At 38.8% G+C, this 23583-nt stretch overlaps 2 pseudogenes; both read left to right on the forward strand.

Annotated features, from left to right (window-relative positions):
• The first annotated feature begins 1391 nt into the window (after nucleotides 1–1391).
• On the forward strand, nucleotides 1392–2466 carry LOC102413221 (annotated as a pseudogene).
• Nucleotides 2467–4749: 2283 nt separating this feature from the next.
• LOC102412886 lies at nucleotides 4750–5682 on the forward strand (annotated as a pseudogene).
• Nucleotides 5683–23583: the final 17901 nt, after the last annotated feature.

A 23583-nucleotide genomic window follows, 5' to 3' on the forward strand; every position in this document is an offset into this window, starting at 1 on the left:
GAGTTTCTTAACCTCTAAAGATCCTGCTATTTCTCTTGTTTCCTCAGAGACTACAAATCGTCTTCCGTCTCAGAAAGGGGGCAGTGGTTGGCTTCTGTGTGCCTCTATAGGGAACACATTGGTATAAGTGAAACCTACTGTGCCCTACATAAACCTTCATGACAATTGGGAAGGAGCCCTGTGGATATTATAAATGAATAAAGCCTTCTCTTCTCTTAGGCAGCATGAGTAACCAAGGTCCTTTTTCGGCAGTCCTCAGAGGAGAAGCAAGTCTTTCAGAATCGTCAGGAAATTTAGCTATACCGGGTATGTTTGCTTTTTTCTGCATGAAGGTGTTGTGGGGTCCATACAACATTCATCTCTAGACACACAAGTTTCTTAATTGCCTTTGTGCTGCTGCTGCTGCAGCTAAGTCGCTTGAGTCGTGTCCGACTCTGTGCGACCCCATAGATGGCAGCCCACCAGACTCCCGCGTCCCTGGGAGTCTCCAGGCAAGAACACTGGAGTGGGTTGCCGTTTCCTTCTCCAACGCATAAAAGTGAAAAGTGAAAGTGAAGTCATTCAGTCATGCCCAACTCTTTGCGACCCCATGGACTGCAGCTCACCAGTCTCCTTTGTCTATGAGATTTTCCAGGAAAGGATACTGGAGTGGGTTGCTATTTCCTTCTCCAGGGGATCGTCCCAACCCAGGGGTCAAACCTGGGTCACCTGTACTGCTGGCAGATTCTTTTACTGAGTGAGCTACAAGGGAAGCCCCTATATATCAATAATGAGTCCTAATCTAATGAAATTATTGATTTTGTTTTTATGTTTAGATAAACAGCACAGTACAAATCTATTTAGTAATTCATATAAATATTCATCTGAATATTGTGAAAAACTCAATGTGAAAGAACAGATTGTAGGCTGAAAACAGGTTTTTACACTTGAACAAGTGGAGATTTCGTGCAATATTAGTTGTGGAGGTAACCACTTAGATGCAGAAGTGAAAAGTGTGTCTCAACAGGCAGGCAAGTGGTTAATTGCTAATGGTGTATGTAGGAAAATGGTATGTCTGCCCTTAGTATGCACTGTCCTTGATAAACCCTTCTAACTCAAAATTTGATGTATTGCAGCTTAAGGACATTAGCATGTATATCAGGTAAGGGTCATAGTTTCTGGGAAAAAATACAGATAACATTAATATAAGCAAAGAAGAATAGAATTTATTTCAATGATATGAGATATTTCACTGAATGAAACAAAAACTCTATATTTGATTAACATGTGGCAACATACTTATTTTGAAAATTTAGCCTCTTAAAAACTTAACAAGAAAGAAAATATATGTATATATGTGTTTATGTATATGTATGCATTTTAGGATTACCAAATATATTATTTAAAATTTCATTTAAAAACACAAAAAATCACCAAAAGGGTTTCTGAATACATTTTTACACCACAGAAAGGTATAAGGTGACATAGCTCTCTTTTAAGAGACTTCTCTTTAACCCTGGACATTAACTCAGTTCCTTCTGTTGTAGGGCTATGGGAGACAATATGTCCTCTGTCACTGAGTTCATCCTACTTGGATTTCCTCTTGATACAAGGACTCAGATGCTCCTCTTTGGGCCTTCTCCCTGTTCTATGTCCTCACCCTGCTGGGGAACGGGGTCATCTTGGGGCTCATCTCACTAGACTCCAGACTGCACACTCCCATGTCCTTCTTCCTGTCACACCTGGCCATCGCTGACATGGCCTACGCCTGCAGCACGGTGCCCCAGATGCTGGTCAACCTCCTGAGTCCAGCCAAGCCCATCTCCTTTGCTGGCTGCATCACACAGACCTTTCTCTTCTTGACATTTGCGGTCACAGAATGTCTTCTCCTGGTGGTGATGTCCTATGATCGATATGTAGCCATCTGCCACCCCCTCCGGTATTCAGTCATCATGAGCTGGAGAGTCTGCGTCATGCTGGTGGTGACTTCCTGGACCATTGGAGTCCTTCTGTCTTTGGTTCATCTAGTGTTACTTATGCCCTTACCCTTCTGCATGGCCCAGAAAATCGATCATTTCTTCTGTGAAATCATGGCTGTTCTCAAACTTGCTTGTGCAGACACACACATCAATGAGCTTATGGTATTGGCTGGAGCAGTTTCTGTGCTAGTGGGACCCTTCTCCTCAGTTATAATCTTGTATGTGTGCATCTTCCGTGCCATCCTTAGTCTCCAGCTTGGGGAAGGGCAAAGCAAAGTCTTCTCTGCCTGCTCATCTCACCTCTGTGTGGTCAGACTCTTTTATGGCACAGCCATTATCATGTATGTTGGACCCAGATATAGGAACCCCAAGGAACAGAAGAAATGTCTTCTCCTGTTTCACAGCCTTTTCAACCCTATGCTGAATCCCCTTATCTATACTCTTAAGAATTCAGAAGTTAAGAATGCCATGAAGAGTGCTGGGAATAGAGAGTTTTATGAAAAGATGATCGCATCAGTGTTGACAATGACCTAGGAGGATATTATTTCAAAAGCTCTCAAGCCCAACCCCTCATAAGATTATTTGAGATGCTTATTAAAAATAGAGTAAATCTCCTGACCCACCATTAGATCACTGATTCAGTAGATGTGGGAAGTATTTTAGAAAACTGCATTTTTAAATATTATCATTATCCAAATATTACCAATAGCAATTTGTGGTGCTATTGAATGTTATAGACCAATATTTGGAAGTCACAGATGTAGAATAACACGCTTTGTAATTTCTTCATCAAGCTATGTTCCAGCCCCATATCTCCCAAAATGTTTTCCTCAAATCATGCAGTATTTGTCTTTCTCTGTCTCATTTATCTCACTAAGCAGAATGCCCTCAAGGTCCGTTCATGTCACAAATGGCAGGATTCCCTTCTTTTTGTGGCTGAACACACACACACTCTCTCTCTACTTCTTATCCTCTCATCTGCTGGTGAACACTTAGGTGGTTTCCTTTTCTTGACTATTGTGAGTAATGCTGATATTAACATGGGGGTAGAGATAACTTTTTGAGTTAGTGTTCTTTATTTTCCTTTAGATAAATGCCCAGGAGAAATTGCTAGATCGTATGGTAATTCCATTTCTATTTCCAGGGAAAACTTTCATATTGTTTTACACAGTAACTGTAACAATTTTCACTTATACCAACAGTGTAAAAGGGTTCCCTTTTCTTCACATCTTTGTCAACATTTGTCATCCTTTATCTTTTTGATCATAACCATTCTAAGGGGCATGATGTGATATGTCACTGTGATATTGATTTGCATTTGTCTGATATTGAGTGATACTGAGTAATGTTTCAGGTCCCTTTGGCTATCTGTATGTATTCTTTGGGAAAATGTCCATTCAGATTCTTTACTCACATTTAGATTGGATTATTGGCAACAAAGGTACATCTAGTCACGGCTATGGTTTTTCCAGTAGTCATGTATGGATGTGAGAGTTGGACTATAAAGAAAGCTGAGTGCCGAAGAATTGATGATTTTGAACTGTGGTGTTGGAGAAGACTCTTGAGAGTCTCTTGGACTGCAAGGAGATCCAACCAGTCCATCCTAGGAGATCAGTCCTGGGTGTTCATTGGAAGGACTGATGTTGAAGCTGAAACTCCAATACTTTGGCCACCTGATATGAAGAGCTGACTCATTTGAAAAGACCCTGATGCTGGGAAAGATTGAAGGCAGGAGGAGAAGGGGATGACAGAGGATGAGATGGTTGGCTGGCATCACCAACTCAATGGACATGAGTTTGGGTAGGCTCCAGGAGTTGGTGATAGACGGGGAGGCCTGGCATGCTGCAGTTCATGGGGTCACAAAGAGTTGGACATGACTGAGCGACTGAACTGAGTAGCTTTTTTGCTACTGAGTTGTATGTGGTTTTTTAAATATATATTTTGAATATTAACCCCTTGTTCAATATATATGGTTTGCAAGTATCTTTCCCCATGCCTTATGTTGTCTTTTCATTGTGTTAATCTTTTTATTTCTTTGCTGTGCAGAACCTTTTTAGTTGAGGTAGTTCCGCTTGTTTATTTTTTATTTTGTTAGATGTTATGTCAAAAAATTCATTTCCAAGAGCCAGGTCAAGGATCATTTATTTTATGTTTTATTTATCTCTTTGTAGTTTCAATTCTTTTGTTTAAGACTTTAATCCACTGTGTGCTAATTTTTGTGAGTGGTGTAAGATAGGAGTCTAATTTCATTCTTTTATATATGAATATCCAATGTGCACATTTACTGAAGAGACTATCCTTTCTCCACTGAGTATTCTTGGCTCCCTTGTTAAATATTAGTTGAACATATTTGCAGGGATTTATTTCTGTGCCCTCAGTCCTGTTTAATTGGCCTGTGTTTCTGTTTTTATGCAGGTAACGTATTGTTTTGACTACTGTCCTGTTCGGTTCAGTTCAGTCGCTCAGTCGTGTCCGACTCTTTGTGACCCCATGAATCGCAGCACACCAGGCCTCCCTGTCCATCACCAACTCCTGGAGTTCACTCAAACTCATGTCTATCGAGTCGGTGATGCCATCCAGCCATCTCATCCTCTGTCGTTCCCTTCTCCTCCTGCCCCCAATCCCTCCCAGCATCAGAGTCTTTTCCAATGAGTCAACTCTTCGCATGAGGTGGCCAAAGTACTGGAGTTTCAGCTTTAGTATCGTTCCTTCCAAAGAAATCCCAGGGCTGATCTCCTTCAGAATGGACTGGTTGGATCTCCTTGCAGTCCAATTCTCTCTTAATAGTGAAATGGAGAAAAATCAGATGATGGTTACAAAGTTCATCCTATTAGGATTTTGTCTTGGTCCAAGGATCTGCTTATTCCTCTTTGGGCTCTTCTTCCTATTCTATGTCCTGACTCTGCTGGGGAACAGGGTCATCCTGGGGCTCATCTTACTGGACCCCAGACTGCACACCCCCATGTCCTTCTTCCTGTCACACCTGGCCATCATTGACATGGCCTACACCTGCAGCACGGTGCCCCAGATGCTGGTCAACCTCCTGAGTCCAGCCAAGCCCATCTCCTTTGCTGGCTGCATCACATAGACCTTTCTCTTTTTGAGCTTTGCTCACACCGAGTGTGTGCTCCTGGTGGTGATGTCCTATGATCAGTATGTGGCCATCTGCCACTCACTCCAGTATTCTGTCATTGTGAGCTGGAGAGTCGGCATCAGCCTGGTGGGGACTTCCTGGGCATATGGCTCCCTCCTGGTCCTGGTCCATGTGGGTCTCGTCCTGAGGTGGCCCTACTGTGGGCCTCATGAAATCAACCACTTCTTCTGTGAAATCCTGTCTGTTCTCAAGCTGGCCTGTACTGACACTAAACTCAACCAACTTGTCATCTTTGCTGCTTCTGTGTTTGTCTTCATTGGGCCCCTCTGCCTGGTGCTGGGCTCCTATGTGTGCATCCTGGCCGCCATCCTGAGGATCCAGTCAGCTGAGGGCTGCAGGAAGGTCTTCTCCACCTGCTCCTCCCACCTCTGCATGGTCAGGCTCTTCTTTGGCAGTGTCATCATCATGTCCATGGCCCCCAAGTCCTGCCACCCTGAGGAGAAGCAGAAGATCCTTTCCCTGTTTTAAAGTCTTTTCAACCCCATGCTGAACCCGCTGATCTACAGCCTGAACAGCAAAGAGGTCAAGGGTGCCTTGAGGAGAGCACTATTCAAGGAGAGTCATTTCTAACTGGTGATATTTGAATCCAAAAAAGTTCTCTGCTTTCTTATGTGTGCCTTGATGACACAAGAATAAGATTTCCCTCTACCTTTGAAGGAAAATTTTTAGCTATATTGCTTTCATTGATTTTTCTTTCATATGTGATTTTATTTTTATTGTTCCATCACTAAGCATGTCCCATGAATTCCATGAACTGCACTCTAGGCTTCCCTGTCTTTCACTATCTCCCAGAGTTTGCTCAAATTCATGTCCATTGAGTCAGTGATGCTATCCCACCATCTCATCTTAGGTCACCCACTTCTCCTGTCCTCAGTCTTTCCCAGCATCAGAGTCTTCCAATGAGTCAGCTCTTCACATCAGGTGGCCAAAGTATTGGAGCTTCCACTTCAGCATCAGTCCTTCCAGTCAACCTTCAGGGTTGATTTCCTCTGGGATTTACTGGTTTGACCTCCTTGCAGTCCAAGGGACTCTCCAGAGTTTTCTCCAGCAACACACTTCAAAAGCATTAGTTCTTTGGCACTCACCCGTCTTTGTGGTCCAACTCTCATATCAGTACATGACTATTGGAAAATCCATAGCTTGGATTATACTATGATCTTTTTCTTTGATTGCTCTGAATTTAATATCTCTGAAATTAACTTTTATTTAAATTGATTTGCTGAGTCTACAAATTTGAATAGTCTTTCCACTGCCCTAACTATATTAGTTCATCAATGGTATAGGTCACAAGATGTGGAAGAAAAAAAAAAGTTATGAAGGGAAGTGATCTTGAAAGCCTAGAAGCACACTTGTCCACTCTCAAAAATTGCACTCCCCCTGTTCAAGAGTAAGTCAGAGATGTCTAGCTGGTTGTGCTCCATAATGTTGAAAAATCTCATATGAAAATTGTTGAGTCATATTAGGGAGCAGGCTGATTGAAGGAACATAATTAATACAAGGTAGTTTGGAGATCCAAACCAGTCAATCCAAAATGAATTGGACTGCAAGGAGATCCAACTAGTCAATCCTAAAGGAAATCATTGGAAGGACTGATGCTGAAGCTAAAACTCTAATACTTTGGCTACCTGATGTGAAAAACTGACTCCTTGGGAAAGACCCTGATGCTGGGAAAGATTGAAGGCAGGAGAAAGGGACAACAGAGGATGAGATGGTTGGATCGCATCACCTACACGATGGACATGAGTTTGAGCAAGCTCTGGGAGTTGGTGATGGACAGGGAAGCCTGGAGTGCTTCAGTCCATTGGGGTCCAAGGAGTCAAACATGACTGAGTGACTAAACTGAACTGAACTGATTTTGGAGAAAACAGGAAAGATAAAGGAAAAGCTTGCTGATGGGGTGGAAATAGTATGTTGTTTATAGCTTTGGGGGTAAACTGATTAGCTCATGGCTACTAAAAGAATAAAACTGGGTGGATAATGTGTACAAACAAATACTTTCTGTTGACTTTTCAATTCCTAGAAAATTTTGTGTGTTGTATGTGAGTTATGTAGATGTACAGACTGTCTCTGTATATTATTTTCTAGTGTCCTTTCAACAGTAATTTCATAGGAAATTTTACCTGATAGTATAAGTGGCTAGTATGGTATGACTGGCTCTTCTGCCTTGTGGTAATTAATTCTGTTTTACAAACCCAATGGTCAGAGTTGAGTCCCATATGTTTGAAATAATTTTTTCAGAGTGTTACTTTTACATCCACTTTATAACTTGCCCTGAGACAAGGATGGCCACTTTCCTCCAGACTCTTCCTCAATTTCACAGTAACAGTGAACAGGAGGGTTGTTCAGTAGAATAAGGGTGTGTCCTTCATTTGGGGTTTAGTAACTTCTCAACCCTACTCTTAATCACTGTGAGTGGGCAACAGCGCTTACTGAATGTAGAAACAAAATGGGTTTTTACAAAAAGAGTTAAGGTTTGAATTAATCACTCAGTGCTGTACACTTCATATTTATATCGATCATTTACATGGATCATCTCGTTCAGTCATCATAACATATCCCAGAAGAGGGTCCTATTATCAGTCTGTTTTATGCATGTACCAGAAAAACAGCGTCAGACTTTTACCTGGACAGTCTGACTCCCGAGCCTTGTGTACTTAACCATAACAGTGTCATAGGTCAATATCATTGTAATTCAATAAAGAAGAAGTCTAAGATATCCCAAGGAAGAATATGTTAACTGAAGAAGTATCTCTGCACTGTCTCATGTATGCAAAGTGAGCTGCTCTTTGCTCTCCGAGGACTGGAAGATCAGAGACCATTTATGAGAGGTCGGTTGTCCTGGACAGTAAAACCTATGGACAGAGTTGCAAAAGTTATGGGACTTTTAGAGGAATACAAACCGTGAATAAGGTGAGAATTAAGTCTACTCTCACTGAGATTGGTGATTTAGTTCAGCTAAGATCAAAAGTCATTACAAAGACATCAACACCCTCTGTCTTTTTCTCTCTCTATCTCCATCTCTGATTTTGTCTCTCTGTTTCTCTCACTACAAACCAGGCACTGCACTTTACAAGAATTATTTCATTTCATCCTCAAAATATCCCTTTGAGGCAAGAGACAATCCCCACTTTACACATAAGGAAATGGAGGCAGGGGGACTGAGTAACTCACCCAGTTCACAGCAAATGACAATCCAGTTCAGGATTGTACTAAGGCAGTCTGATTCTTGACCCTATAATCATTACCACTGGGTAATGGCCTCTTTAGAGCAGATCTATGGGTAAAAATCATGGGAATTGAGAGGCTGAAACAAATCAAATGACTCAGACCAGTGAGGGCACTGGGATTTAGATAGAAAGGACTTGCATTTGCTAAAGAAAGCAGCTTGACTCCAAAGTGAGATGTGAACTGTGGGTGTAGTAACAAGGAAGAAGTGTGGCTCCAAGGGTCAGAGAAGGAGGCGGTTCTCTGGAAATGAGCTGGGAAGTGAAAGAGAACCAGTGCAAGAGAAGACTGATGCCACAGTTTCTCACTGGGTCCTCACCAGCAGAAAACAGGCAGAATGGATGTTTAATAGTATTTTATCTAAAAAGAGCCCTTTCCCAAGACAAATGTCCCATTTGTTTATTGTTTTATTTTTTTAATTTTATTTTATTTTTAAACTTTACAATATTGTATTGGTTTTGCCAAATATCAAAATGAATCCGCCACAGGTATACATGTGTTCCCCATCCTGAACCCTCCGCCCTCCTCCCTCCCCATACCATCCCTCTGGGTCGTCCCAGTGCACCAGCCCCAAGCATCCAGTATCGTGCATCAAACCTGGACTGGCGACTCGTTCCATATATGATATTATACGTATTTCAATGCCATTCTCCCAAATCATCCCACCCTCTCCCTCTCCCACAGAGTCCAAAAGACTGTTCTATACATCAGTGTCTCTTTTGCTGTCTCATATACAGGGTTATTGTTACCATCTTTCTAAATTCCATATATATGCATTAGTATACTGTATTGGTGTTTTTCTTTCTGGCTTACTTCACTCTGTATAATAGGCTCCAGTTTCATCCACCTCACTAGAACTGATTCAAATGTATTCTTTTTAATGGCTGAGTAACACTCCATTGTGTATATGTACCACTGCTTTCTTATCCATTCATCTGCTGATGGACATCTAGGTTGCTTCCATGTCCTGGCTATTATAAACAGTGCTGCGATGAACATTGGGGTACACGTGTCTCTTTCCCTTCTGGTTTCCTCAGTGTGTATACCCAGCAGTGGGATTGCTGGATCATAAGGCAGTTCTATTTTCAGTTTCTTAAGGAATCTCCACACTGTTCTCCATAGTGGCTGTACTAGTTTGCATTCCCAGCAACAGTGGAAGAGGGTTCCCTTTTCTCCACACCCTCTCCAGCATTTATTGCTTGTAGACTTTTGGATCACAGCCATTCTGACTGGTGTGAAATGGTACCTCATAGTGGTTTTGATTTGCATTTCTCTGATAATGAGTGATGTTGAGCATCTTTTCATGTGTTTGTTAGCCATGTGTATGTCTTCTTTGGAGAAATGTCTATTTAGTTCTTTGGCCCATTTTTTGATTGGGTCATTTATTTTTCTGGAATTGAGCTGTAGGAGTTGCTTGCTTTAATTTCTGTTACTCCAGAAGGGAGGTCAAAGAATATCTCACTGCTGTTAATGTCAAAGAGTGTTCTGCCTATATTTTCCCCTAAGAGTTTTATAGCTTCTGGCCTTTCATTTAGGTCTTTAATCCATTCAGAGTTTACTTTTGTGTATGGTGTTAGGGAGTGTTCTAATTTCATTCTTTTGTGTGAGCTGCCTGTTTTCCCAACACCACTTATTAAAGAGACTGTCTTTTCTCCATTGTATATTCCTATCTCCTTTGTCAAAGACAAGGTGCCCAGAGGTGTGTAGGTTTATCTCTGGGCTCTCTGGCTTATTCCATTGGTCTATATTTCTGTTTTTGTGCCAGGACCATATTGTCTAGATTACTGTAGCCTTGTAGTATAGTTTGAAATCAGGAAGGTTGATTCCTCCATTTTTCTTTCTCAAGATTGCTATGGCCATTCAGTCTTTTGTGTTTTCATACAAATTGTAAAATTTCTTGTTCTAGTTCTGAGGAAAATGCCAGTGGTAATTTGACAGGGATTTCGTTGAATCTGAGGATTATTTTGTGTAGTATAGTCATTTTGACAATAAATTCTTCCAATCCAAGAAAATGATATATCTCTCCATCTGTTTGTGTCATCTTGATTTCTTTCAACAATGTCTTAGAGTTTTCTGCATACAAGTCTTTTGTCTCCTTAAGTAGGTTTATTCCTCAGTACTTTATTCTTTTTAATGCAGTAGTCAATAGAATTATTTCCTGAATTTCTACTCTTGACCTTATATTGTTAGTACATACAAAAGCAACAGATTTCTCTGTATTAATTTTGTATCCTGCAACTTTACCAAATTCATTGATGAGCTCTAGCAGTTTTGTGGCAGCATCTTTAGGATTTTCTATGTATACTGTAATGTCATCTACAAACAGTGACATTTTTACTTCTCTTCCAGTTTGAATTCACTTTATTTCTTTTTCTTCACTGGTTTCCATGTCTAGGAATCGAACTCGGGTCTCCCGCATTGCAGGCAGACGCTTTACCATCTGAGCCACCAGGGAAGCCCTGGTAGGACTTCCAAAGTTACATTGAATAAAAGTTGCAAGAGAGGAATCCTCGTCTTGTTCCTGATCTTAGAGAAAGAGCTTTCAGCTTTTCACTATTGAGTATAATGTTAGAGTTTGTCATGTATGACCTGTATTATGTTGAGGTGTGTTCCCTCTGTGCCCACTTTATGAAGAGTTTTTTTTTTATCATAAATGGATATTGAATTTTATCAGAAACTTTTTCCTCATTTACTGAGATAATAGTATGATTTTTATTATTCAGTTCATTAATGTGGTGTATCACACTGATTAATTTGCAGATATTGAAAAAATCTTTGCATCCCTGGGATAAATCCCCCTTGATCATGGTGTATGATCCTTTTAATGTACTTTTAGATTCATTTCCTGGTATTTTGTTGAGGATTTCTGTCTATGTTCATCAATAATATTGGCTGTACTTTCTTTTCTCATGGTATCGTTGTCCAGTTTTGGTATCAGGGTGATTGCAGCCTCATGGAATGTGTTTGGAAGTATTCCTTCCTCTGAAATTTTTTGGAATAACTTTGGAGGAATAGGTATTAATTCTTTTCTACATTTTGGATGGAATTCACCTGTGAAGGCAACTTATGCTGGACTTTTGTTTACTGGGAATTTTTAAATCACTGGTTCCATATCAGTACTTGTATTATAGTTGGTCTGTTCATATTTTTTTCAATTCTTTCTGTTAAGTCTTGAGAGACTGTAACTTCCTAAGAATTTGTCCATTTCTTCTAAGTTATATATTTTATTGGCATATAGTTGTTTATGGGCATTTATAGTCCACAAACTTCCCACTTTTTGAGCTAGGACATTGGTCTTTTGCTGCTGCTCTCAGACTGCAGCTTACACTATCAGCTATCCTGGTAACCAGACCTTTGGATTCAAACTGAACTACAACACTGATTCTCTTGAATATCCAGCTTGATGAGTGCAGGCCTGGGGGCTTCTCAGCCTAAAGCAGGAAGATATTAGACTTTGGACAGGGAAGCAGGGGCTGACTTAAGGTTTCTGCTGTGCTGTCTTTTCCACCCCTGGCTACTGAGCTGCAGAGAAGGCAGTATCTGCTGCTCCTGTAGGCTGCCCTGTTCTCCCTGAAGAGTTTCACTTTCTGACCAGGTGTGTTCAAGAAAACATAGGGGTAAGTCATTTGAGACAGAAATTGCTGGAGAGAAGTTCTTGAGTTGGCAAGAAGATGACATTTATAGTATAAGTTGTAGACTGGCCTTTGATGAAAAAAAGTAATAACTCCATAGGAAGAGCAGATAACTTAAGATAAATGCACAAATTCATTAACTTAGTCAGTGTGTGTGTTAGGATTGAATGAACTGTCATCTGATTGCATCTGTTTCCTCAGTTTTCTCACTAAGTAGCTAAGATTAGCTAAGACTATGGGTGGAAGGATTTATGTGAGATTTATTGAAAGAGAAAAAAAAAACACCTGAGAGAAGAGACTAGGAAATACAGTAGGATTTCTGGGAACATCAAAGGCCAAATCGAGGTGAATTCTCATGAATTTAAGGGATCTGAGTCATCGTGTGTGTGTTTTTCTGTGGATCTGTGGGTATAGGCAAAGTCCTGCATCATCTAAATTCAATGCTTAGAGCACTGCACTTACAACAGAGAGGGGACAATGGCCTCTCTAAATGTAAGATGTATATTTAGGGGAAAATGTTTTCAAAATGGGACAAATACTGCTCTACTGAAGTACCCTTGGAGTACTTCAGGAAAGCATTTAGGCAATACGATTCAGTCTATGTGATTTTCCAAGTAGTGAGTAATATTTGCAATGGAAAATTTTGATAATTATTACATATTAACACTTTTCAGCAGATGGGGATAATTTACTCCCTGAGAAAGATCCAGTCCTTAGAAGGGCTACCTTAATAATCTCATAGGAAATCACATTTATTGCATCATGAATCAATCTTTCCAAAAGTAGGATATGGAGACAGGATCAATTTCAAGATCAAAGATATAATACATGTATATCCTTGGGAATTCTACTGTGGGACATAATCAACGAAATGAAGTTTATCACTTAGATTTTTATTTCGAGTCTCTTGAGTACAGACATCTTTGCCATTCTTCCTCAGTTCTTACTTTTATGCAAAAGCAGATTCACATAAGTGCACACACATGCACTTGCACGCGTGCATGCACACACACACACACACACACACACACACACACACAGATAATAATGCAAGAGACACAGGAGAGGAGGAATAGGAAAGACACAGAATGGTGAGAATATGGTTTGTAATTTGTTCCCTGGACACCACAGGTATGTCTCTGGGGAATGGGTTGCTTTCATTTAATCAGACTATAAAGCCCTCACATATATAGAAGATCCTGGGCACCCCTGAGTCCTGCCCTCCCCATCAGGGCAGAAAAGGGATCCGGGACTCATCATCTACTGCACTTGCTTCCGGGAGCAGGTGACTTAACTCCAGCCACTCCCCATCTCTGTGAGTTTTCCAGCCCAGTTTCGGAAAAATACCACAAGTAGTACCACAACTCCTCTTTATGTTAGTAGAAATCATTACTTTTATACGATTAATGACTGACAGGGGAGGGAGCAGGGCAGAAGGCTGGCAGAAATCATCAGGTTTATGAAGGAGGAAAAGCCACCTTTGTGAAGACCCCTTTCTTGAACTGTGTGAGGTCTCAGAGTCACATCTGATACCCACGCTGTATAAATATAGGCTTATTTTTCTTCTTAATTGGACCCCTTCCCTGGTCACACATGTGGGAAGAGTCTGGTGAAATTCAATGTCCCTGAGTCATGGTATCAGGCTGAAAGGGATGTAAGAGACCTCTGACCCTGTTGCCTCCTGAAGCTGGGGGTGTGCCATTTACTACTTTTCATTTCTTCCTCTGCTGACCAGCTTCTCACACTACACTTGGAAACATCCTCCTGCCAGGGAAGTGAGGAAAGCTAGCATCCCCTTCTTCTGCCCACGAGGGAGATGTTAGTAAGTGGCAGGACGAAATCCTATAGCTACTTGATAAAGATCTCATCATTATTTCCTTTGTAGCAGGAAAGCGGGTACAGGAGGCCGTTTAGCTTACCCTGAATCCTTTTCCAGAATTTCTCTCCAGGGATGGTTGTCCTCATCTGAGGAAAAGCCTGCAGCATCTCCTGGAGGAGGTTGACATGGTACCATTGTCACTTTTCAAATGTGGGGGGACAGTTCTAGGAGTTGAAAATATGGCAAGATATCCCTACTATAAAACCAATTTCTTAGTTTGAAATGTGTTTGTACCTGGCAGATTTTCAGTGAATGTTTTTGCTTTTATTCTCTTCACATTTATTTAAGTCAATTTTTTAAAATAATGAAAAATGAAAATATATAATTTTTAAATTTTGCTAAATGCAAAATAAAGTCAGGAGAATCCTGTCAGTGTTTATGTTACAGAAAACACAGGACTTCCACAGACTTTCTCTAAGCTGCAGTAATTTGGTTATTTTCATCCATATTTCAGCATTCTAATCTTAGGATTCAAGTTAATATTACTGAGGCTAACAGAGTCTTCATATTCATGCTAATCTGGTTTGTGCTGTGTAAAAGTGGAGAACTGATGGTTTTCTGACAGGAAGTTACTGGAAGGGCATTCTAAGTATCCCTGACTTGAGTTTGTAAGTGGTCAGAGTCCACTGAGGTATGAGGTATTGGAGCAAAGGGTATCACTTCTGCAGCAGGTCAGAGAAAGCAGTGATCTCTCTCTGTAGACATCAAAGAAGGTGGGAGATGTTCTAAGACTAATGCAGATAAGGATATAGCCCTCTGATAATCATCTTGCAATATGTTTATTAATGTTGTTTATTATTTTCTTACTAAATAAACCTTTCTAAACATATATATAATTGTATAGAAATTTAAATGGATTAACTGACTCTTCTCAATGGCATATTACTATATGATGTAGAATGTGACAAATATTTTCATTTAAATTACAATAACAACATGCCTAGACTGTAGAATTAACTTTAGATATATTGAATCTCTTGGAAGCTAGACTTAGAAGCTAATAGCAGATAACTGGGCTTCTTGGAGAGATGATGAAAAAAGGCATTCGTGAGCACAAGTCTGGAAGCCAAAGACTCAGGCAGTGTTACCAGGGAATGACTACTTGCAAAATTACACTGGCTAATGGAGATTAGATTGATCTGCAAATGCATGAATTTGTTTAGGAGGCAGATTCTTCATAAACTCAGTTACTAAGTCCCTCAGCAGACAACTCGGGACAGGAGAGCAGACCAGAGCTAGCAGTTAAACCAGCAGCCACCATGTAAGCTCTTAATGCTTTTGCTGACATTTATAACATTTGATGTTTATGCTAAGGTTAGTTGTAACATTAGGACCTAAAACTTGGGTGTTAGAGACGTGCACTAAAAATGGATGCAGGCCTTGAAGTCATTTTTACTAGCTGGCTGACAACTTGCTTGAGAGCCTCGTCAACAGTCATTCAGTAGAGAAATCTCTGGTTAATTCTGCCTGGTACACACAGAGACTTGTCACTCTAAGAAGTTAGTAAATCGATGCCTGAAATATGCTGTATTTGCCCATTTGTTTCCTTTTAATTAATTTATTTATGTTAATTGAAGGATGATTACACTATGATATTGTGGTGGATTTTGCCATCCATCAACATGAATCAGCCACGGGTGACCATTTGATTTTTAACTTAGGGTTTGTTTTTTAAATCAGTGTCTGATTATCTGTTTGTTTTACTCCAACAGCAGTGATTAAAAATAAGACTTTTCTGCAGTTTCAGGCTTTGAAGGATGACTGTATTCCTTGGTGAGTGTCCCTGAAACGACTTTGTACAGATTATATAGCTTACCTCCCATCCTCAATGTGCCTTCCTGTTGTTAAAAATATGCTGAGCACTTTTCATGTGGTAAATGTGCCAGAAATTTTAATTCATTTACATAGATTTACCACATAATTCTCAATACATAGTGATGCACTTAAATATTTTTCCTTTTTATTTATGGTGAACAACAGAGCTAATATTTGATAATATCCCCTAGATTATATTTTATCCAAATACAGAAATTTCATCAAATTCCTTCAGGTGCAAGATAGATAAAGTAGGCTAGTAGGTTGAATGTAAGTAAAGTCAACTTTTTAAATTAAAAAATTAAACTTTCTTTTTGCTTAGCTATGGATAAATATCTGTGTTGCTATAAATTTAAAAATCATTAGAAAATATTTTTTCTAAAAGTTTGGCAATCGCCCACTTCATTTAGAACCAGAAATTCACACCTGTTCCTCTGCCTAAGTATGTTCATCAAATTTTGGATTTCAGAATGATGAATAAAGACTTTATAGCTGATGCCGTGGGTGCCCTGTCCATAACACCTGCCCTCCCACTTCAGTGCACACTACCCTATTTCCCAATGCCAGCACCTCTATTTGTTTGCCTGGACAGGTTCCTGAAAACCAGAGACACTTTACTACCTTCTTAAACAGGGAAAAGGAGCCCTAATATCAATACTTGATCCACCCACCTCAAGGCACTTATCCAATAACAGATACTAGTAGATATATAAACATCCTAGCTCCCTTTCAACTAAAGGTAGGTTAACACTGAGAAACATATTCTACTCTGGCTCCAAGACTTTCCCATTGGGATCTCACTTCAGTTACAACAATTTGATCTACTTGGTCATCCAAACTTCAGTGACTGCATTTTTCAGTTGTCCCCCTTTGCCAGTCTTCTACCTGTGTTTCCTGGGATTCAGTTCAGTTCAGTCGCTCAGTCATGTCCGACTGTTTGCGACACCATGAACCACAGCACACCAGGCCTCCCTGTCCATCACCAACTCCCGGAGTCCACCCAAACCCTTGTCCATTGAGTCAGTGATGACATCCAACCATCTCATCCTCTGTCGTCCCCTTCTCCTTCTGCCCTCAATCTTTCCCAGCTTCAGGCTCTTTTCAAATGAGTCAGCTCTTCGTATCAGGTGGCCAAAGTATTGGAGTTTCAGCTTCAAAATCAGTCCTACCAATGAACACCCAGGACTGATCTCCTTTAGGATGGACTGATTGGATCTCCTAGCAGTCCAAAGGACTCTCAAGAGTCTTCTCCAATACCACAGTTCAAAAGCATCCATTCTCCAGCTCTCAGCTTTCTTTATAGTCCAATTCTCACATCCATACATGACCACAGGAAAATCAGTAGCCTTGACTAGATGGACCTTTGTTGGCAAAGTAATGTCTCTGCTTTTCAATATATGCTATCTAGGTTGGTCATAACTTTTCTTCCAATGAGTAAGCGTCTTTTAATTTCATGGCTGCAGTCACCATCTGCAGTGATTTGGGAGCCCCCCAAAATAAAGCCAGCCACTGTTTCCACTGTTTCCCCATCTATTTGCCATGAAGTTATGGGACCAGATGCCATGATCTTCGTTTTATGACTGTTGAGATTTAAGCCAACCTTTTCACTCTCCTCTTTCACTTTCATCAATAGGCTTTTTAGTTCCTCTTCACTTTCTGCCATAAGGGTGGTGTCATCTGTATATCTGAGGTTATTGATATTTCTCCCGGCAATCTTGATTCCAGCTTGTGCTTCCTCCAGCCCAGGGTTTCTCATGATGTACTCTGCATAGAAGTTAAATAAGCAGGGTGACAATATACAGCCTTGACATCCTCCTTTTCCTATTTGGAACCAGTCTGTTGTTCCATGTCCAGTTCTAACTGTTGCTTCCTGACCTGCATACAGGTTTCTCAAGAGGCAGGTCAGGTGGTCTGGTATTCCCATCTCTTTCAGACTTTTCCACAGTTTACTGTGATCCACACAGTAAATGTTTTTCTGGAACTCTCTTGCTTTTTTGGTGATCCAGTGGATGTTGGCAGTTTGATCTCTTGTTCCTCTGCCTTTTCTAAAACCAGCTTGAACATCTGCAAGTTCATGGTTCACCTACTGCTAAAGCCTGGCTTGGAAAATTTTGAGCATTACTAGCATGTGAGATGAGTGCAATTTTGTGGTTTTGAGCATTCTTTGGCATTGCCTTTCTTTGGGATTGGAATGAAAACTGAACTTTTCCAGTCCTGTGGCCACTGCTGAGTTTTCCAAATTTGCTGGCATATTGAGTCCTGGGATTACTTCCTAAGAACTGCTTGTAGTGGAATAACTACCTCAGGGGTTGGCCTCTGTAGGATCCCAACCAATGCTTCTCTTAACTGGACCGATGTTTATATCTATTTAATGCATAATGGGAAGTGATATTCACAAACACTGGTAATTTTGAACATGGAGAGAAAATTGACATGGTGAATTTTATGTTTACATATATTAAAGATATTTATAGAAGACTTATTATTTAGCCACAAAATGCTTTGTTGTCAGAATATATTGCACTACAAGTTCAAATTCTTTTGTATCATTTCATTTATATTACAAAGACTAAATAGTGTTAATTGATGGTCATAGATTTTGAAATCAGAGCACCTTTTATAAAAATCCTTAATGACTATATAATTTGGGGAATGTGCCTTTGACTCATTTTTTTTTATTTCTAGAGAAAAATTTTGCATATCCAAATAGGCCCATTGTTTTCATTGAGTAGTTTTCCAAAACATATATTCTGTTAGAAATAATTAAATTAAATCATTTATTTCTAAAACTAATTATAGGAGTCCTGCAATAAATATTTATGTGGTCATATGGGTTGTAAAGTCAAGCAAAAAGATAAGTCCTTGTTTCAATCTTCTCTTACAAGCAATGATAGAGTTTTCCTTTGGAAGGTATGAAAAAAAGTAATTATAATTATTTTAAGAATATTTATATGTAAACTTTATATATCAATCTAAATATGTGTATGACATATGTATGTATCTATGGGGGGACATATCTGAAGATAGAATCCATGGGCCATTGTTATGTATATGTTCAAATATAGTCAGTTCTTCTTGACTTTTCCAAAACGGGGGCACTATATTATGTTCTCAGTAGTAATGTATCCCTGTTTCATATCCTTGCCAAGTCCTTGTAGTTTCAAACCTTTCAATAATGTCCATCAGTGTGTTTTGCATTTTAATTTCTTTTTTTCCCCAGATTTAAAAATTTTCCTTTTATTTTATTTTTTTTAATTTAAATTTATTTATTTTAATTGGAGGCTACTTTAAAATATTGTATGGGTTTTGCCATACATCAACATGAATCCACCATGGGTGTACACGTGCTCCCCATCCTGAACCCCCCTCCCACCTCCCTTCCTGTACCATCCCCCTGGGTCATGCCAGTGCACCAGCCCCAAGCATCCTGTATCCTGCATTGAACCTGGACTGGCGATTCATTTCTTATATGATATTATACATGTTTCAATGCCATTCTCCCAAATCATCCCCCCTCCCTCTCCCACAGAGTCCAAAAGACTATTCTATACATCTGTGTCTCTTTTGCTGTCTCGCATACAGGGTTATTGTTACCATCTTTCTATCTGTTTGGAGACCTAGGAAGGTTAGTACCTCTTAATCTTTTAATGTGCTCAGAGGTTATTCAGATATTCTTTCATGTGAAATGTTTGTTCAAGTATTTCACCCAGTTTAATTTGGGTTATCTATCTTTTCATTAAAAATGTACAGAAAATCTTTAAGTATTCTGAATATGAGCCCTGTATTGGTTATGTGTTAGTTGCTCAGGCTTGTCCGACTCTTTGCGAACTGTAGCCCACCAGGCTCGTCTGTCCAATTCTTAAGGAAAGAATTTTGGAGTGGGTTGCCATTCCCATCTCCAGGGGATCGACCTGACATCAGGGATCGAACTGTGTCTCTCGGCAGATAGATTCTTTACTACTGGCGCAACCTGTATATGTTATATATGTTGTAAATATTTCCTTCCACTCTGTGGATTTCATTTTTGCTCTCTTAATGATGGCTCTTGATAAACACAAGTTAGGTTCTTAATTTTATCAATCTATTCTTTCAGTTCAGTTCATTTCAGTCACTCAGTCATGTCCGACTCTTTGCGACTCCATGAATCGCAACACGCCAGGCCTCCCTGTCCATCACCAACTCCTGGAGTTTACTCAAACTCATGTCCATTGAGTCGATGATACCATCCAGCCATCTCATCCTCTGTCATCCCCTTATCCTCCTGCCCCAATCCCTCCCAGCATCAGGGTCTTTTCCAATGAGTCAACTCTTCGCTTGAGGTGGCCAAAGTATTGGAGTTTCAGCTTTAGCATCAGTCCTTCCAATGAACACCCGGGACTGATCTCCTTTAGGATGGACTGGTTGGATCTCCTTGCAGTCCAAGGGACTCTCAAGAGTCTTCTCCAACACCACAGTTCAAAAGCATCATTTCTTCGGTGCTCAGCTTTCTTCACAGTCCAACTCTCACATCCATACATGACCACTGGAAAAACCATAGCCTTGACTAGATGGACCTTTGTTGGCAAGGTAATATCTCTGCTTTTCAATATGCTATCTAGGTTGGTCATAACTTTCCTTCCAAGGAGTAAGTGTCTTTTAATTTCATGGCTGCAATCACCATCTACAGTGATTTTGGAGCCCCAAAAAATAAAGTCTGACACTGTTTCTACTGTTTCCCCATCTATTTCCCATGAAGTGATGGGACCAGATCTTTAATACTGTTTTAATTCTGTTTCAGAACTTTTTTCTCCCTCTGACGTTTTCACTATAAGTCACTAATATTCTACAAAGCTTTTTTAATATGTGATGCTTATATCTAAAATCCATCCGATTTTTTTTAGTGTGTTGGGAGAAGTCATGGTTCATTTTTATCCCAATAGCTAGCCAACTGATTCAGCATTATTTATTAAAAACACTGGTGCCTTTATCTTGGTTCAAGTATGTATGTGTGTGTGCATGTGTGTGTACACATTTCTGAATTTCTGAGTTAAACATGCTATTTCTTGTGTTTGTTTATCCTTGTTCCAATACAACATTGATCGAAAATGTAAAGTCACTGTAACCTTGTAGGTATCAATATTCCAGAGTGGGTCATTTTATTGATACATCATTCTTCTTCAAGATTGCTCTGTCTCTTCTTGAACTTTGATAATTTCACATCAAACTTATAATGAGATTCTCAGTTTCTATATGTGAAATTTCTTCTTGGATTCTGGTTTTGACTTTATTGACCCAAAAGAACAGTTTGAATAGATTTGCAGTCTTTACAAAATGCTCATTCCATAAACAGGGTATGTAAGTCCTCCCAGTTTGTACATCATCCTTGAATGCTGATTTTTTTGAGTGTACACCTGTAATAATAGATCATCCATAAAGATTCTGTTCTTAACATAAACAAGTTTCATCAGTAATTATATTTTATTTTCCACTTTAAATCCTAGCCCTTCTTTTTCTTCCTGTTGCATTATTGACAGCTAGTTCTTAGGTCACATTAAAAAGAAGTGGTTTTAGGGGAGCATGTTAAAATCACATCCTAACTCTAAAGGAAAACTTTTAAAGTTTTACTGTTAATAAAAAAGTAATGTTTTTGTTTGAATAGATAAAAAAACTTGTCTTCTATATAAAATTTGCTAAATTGTTTTATAATGAATTTTCTTCTTTTGGCAAATTGTTCATTTTATTACAACTTTGTACTATCTTATATGGGTTTCCCTGGTGGTTCAGACAGTAAAGAATTCGATCCTTAGTTCGATCCTTGGGTTGGGAAGATCCTCTGAAGGAGGGTATGGCAACTCAACCCAGTATTCTTGCCTGGAGAATCCTCATGGACAGAGGAGCTTGGTGGGCTACAGTCCATGGGGTCTCAAAGAGTTGGGCACGACTTAGCAACTAAGTACAGCGCAGTATCTTATGTATATCCTTCTATCCTTTGGTCTGATATCAATATTGCTATTACCAGTCACTATTGGCATGAAACATTTTTTTTCATCATTTTACCATCAATCATCTTTTTTGGTTTTGAGTTTACGTGTATGTCTCTGTGTATTTGTGTTTAAAAGTGACTCTTGTAAAGGTTTGTAGGTGGATTTTCTGTTTTTAATCTGATATGACCATCTCTATCTTGATGAATATATTCAATTCATTTACATTTAATACATTAATGGATACACTTATTTTTGTTATTGTATTTTGTGTTTTCTGAATATCAACCATTTTTTTCTTTTTCTGATTTTTTCTTGCACTCTGCCTTCTTTTTTGATTGACAATGCTTTAATGCTTCATTTGTTTGAACTATAATTTTAAAAATCATTGATTCCATCATTTTTTGATTCCTGGTTTTTTGAAGTGTTAACATAAAAATGCATGATGTACAGTAATAAATTTAGTATCATTCAGTATTTTGAGCCTCTTCAAGCCTCTTTATTTTTAAATAGTCTCTTTTCCTTCATTTATGTTTTTCAAATTTTACTTTTACCCTTTTTAAATATAAAAATAATTATTTCATACCCCATAAGTTATTAAATATAAGATTATATTTTATTACTTTGTTCAGTATTATTTGTATGTGTTTGATTCATTCTGAATTCACTTCTACTGTAGTGGGGAATACTTTTTATTGGTATGCTAAATAGTTATAGGCTCTAAACATTTGTAATTTACATGTGAAATAATTTCATTTTGTTCTCATTCATTCAAGAGAGTTCTTGCAGTTACAAAACTCTTGACTGACAACATCTCTGCTTCTTGAGACATTAAAGATATTACCTTTTTGTCTTCAGATCTCGCTGATAAGAAATTTACTGTTCGTCAAATTGTTGATCCTATATAGACACTTTTATCTCTAATGTTGTTAATATTTCCTTTGGATCTTGGGACAATAGTGCAACAAAATATTTTAAGAGACAAATGAAACTATCGCTTTTAATAAAAATTGCAAAACTTAGTAAATAAAAACTAAGATTGTGTTATGGCAGCCCTAGGCAACTATTTTTTGTAAAGAGGAAAAAGATAGGCAAACATTTGTTAATTTATATTTATTGAGAATTTATTCTTAACCAATCTTAACCTCAAATTGTTGATCTAAAGATTTATTTTATCTTTAATTATTAGAAGGTCTTCAAGTCCTTATGTGTGCATTTACCTTTACTGTTTTGTTTCAGAATGCATTTTTATCAATTTGGAAATTAAGTCTTTGTTCAATTTGGAACATTTTTGGTAAAATCTCTTCAAATATTGCCTTTTTTTAAAATCACATCCCTTATTATCTCTCTGGAAATTTTATCTTGTTTATGTTTCACCTCTCCGTTTTTATCATGCCTATAAATTAGATTTTCAAGAAGGTCTCCCTCTGTTTTCTACCTGGCACTAATGTAGTGTTACAGGTCAATTTTACTTCAAATAACAAAAAAGCAAAGTCGTAGAAAAAGACATCAGATTTGTAGGACTGAAGGTGAGGAATAGTTGAGGGGGACTTGAATGAAGGTGATCTAAAGGTACAAACTCTTAGTTATAGGATAAGTAAGTCTTCTAGGAATGTAATGTACATGAAGAATATAATTAACACAGCTGTATACTACATGTGAATGGGAATAAGAGAGTTAATCCCAAGATTCTCACAAGAAAAAAATAGCTTTATGTCTATATGAGAGGCTGGATGTATACTGTGCTTATCATGGTCATCAGGTCACAAGGTATGTAAGTCTAATTGTTATGCTGTACACCTTAAACTTATAGAGTGTTGCATGTCAGCTGTAACTCGATACAATTAGAAGGGAATAAATGAATAAAATAAAATATCCAAATGAAGAAGCTACCCCTTGTCTATACATGTTGAGATCTAGGTAGATTCTTTTTAATATAAATTTATTTATTTTTAATTGT

The sequence above is a fragment of the Bubalus bubalis genome, chromosome 8 (genome assembly GCF_019923935.1).
Source record: "Bubalus bubalis isolate 160015118507 breed Murrah chromosome 8, NDDB_SH_1, whole genome shotgun sequence".
In the NCBI taxonomy this organism is placed as follows: domain Eukaryota; kingdom Metazoa; phylum Chordata; class Mammalia; order Artiodactyla; family Bovidae; genus Bubalus; species Bubalus bubalis.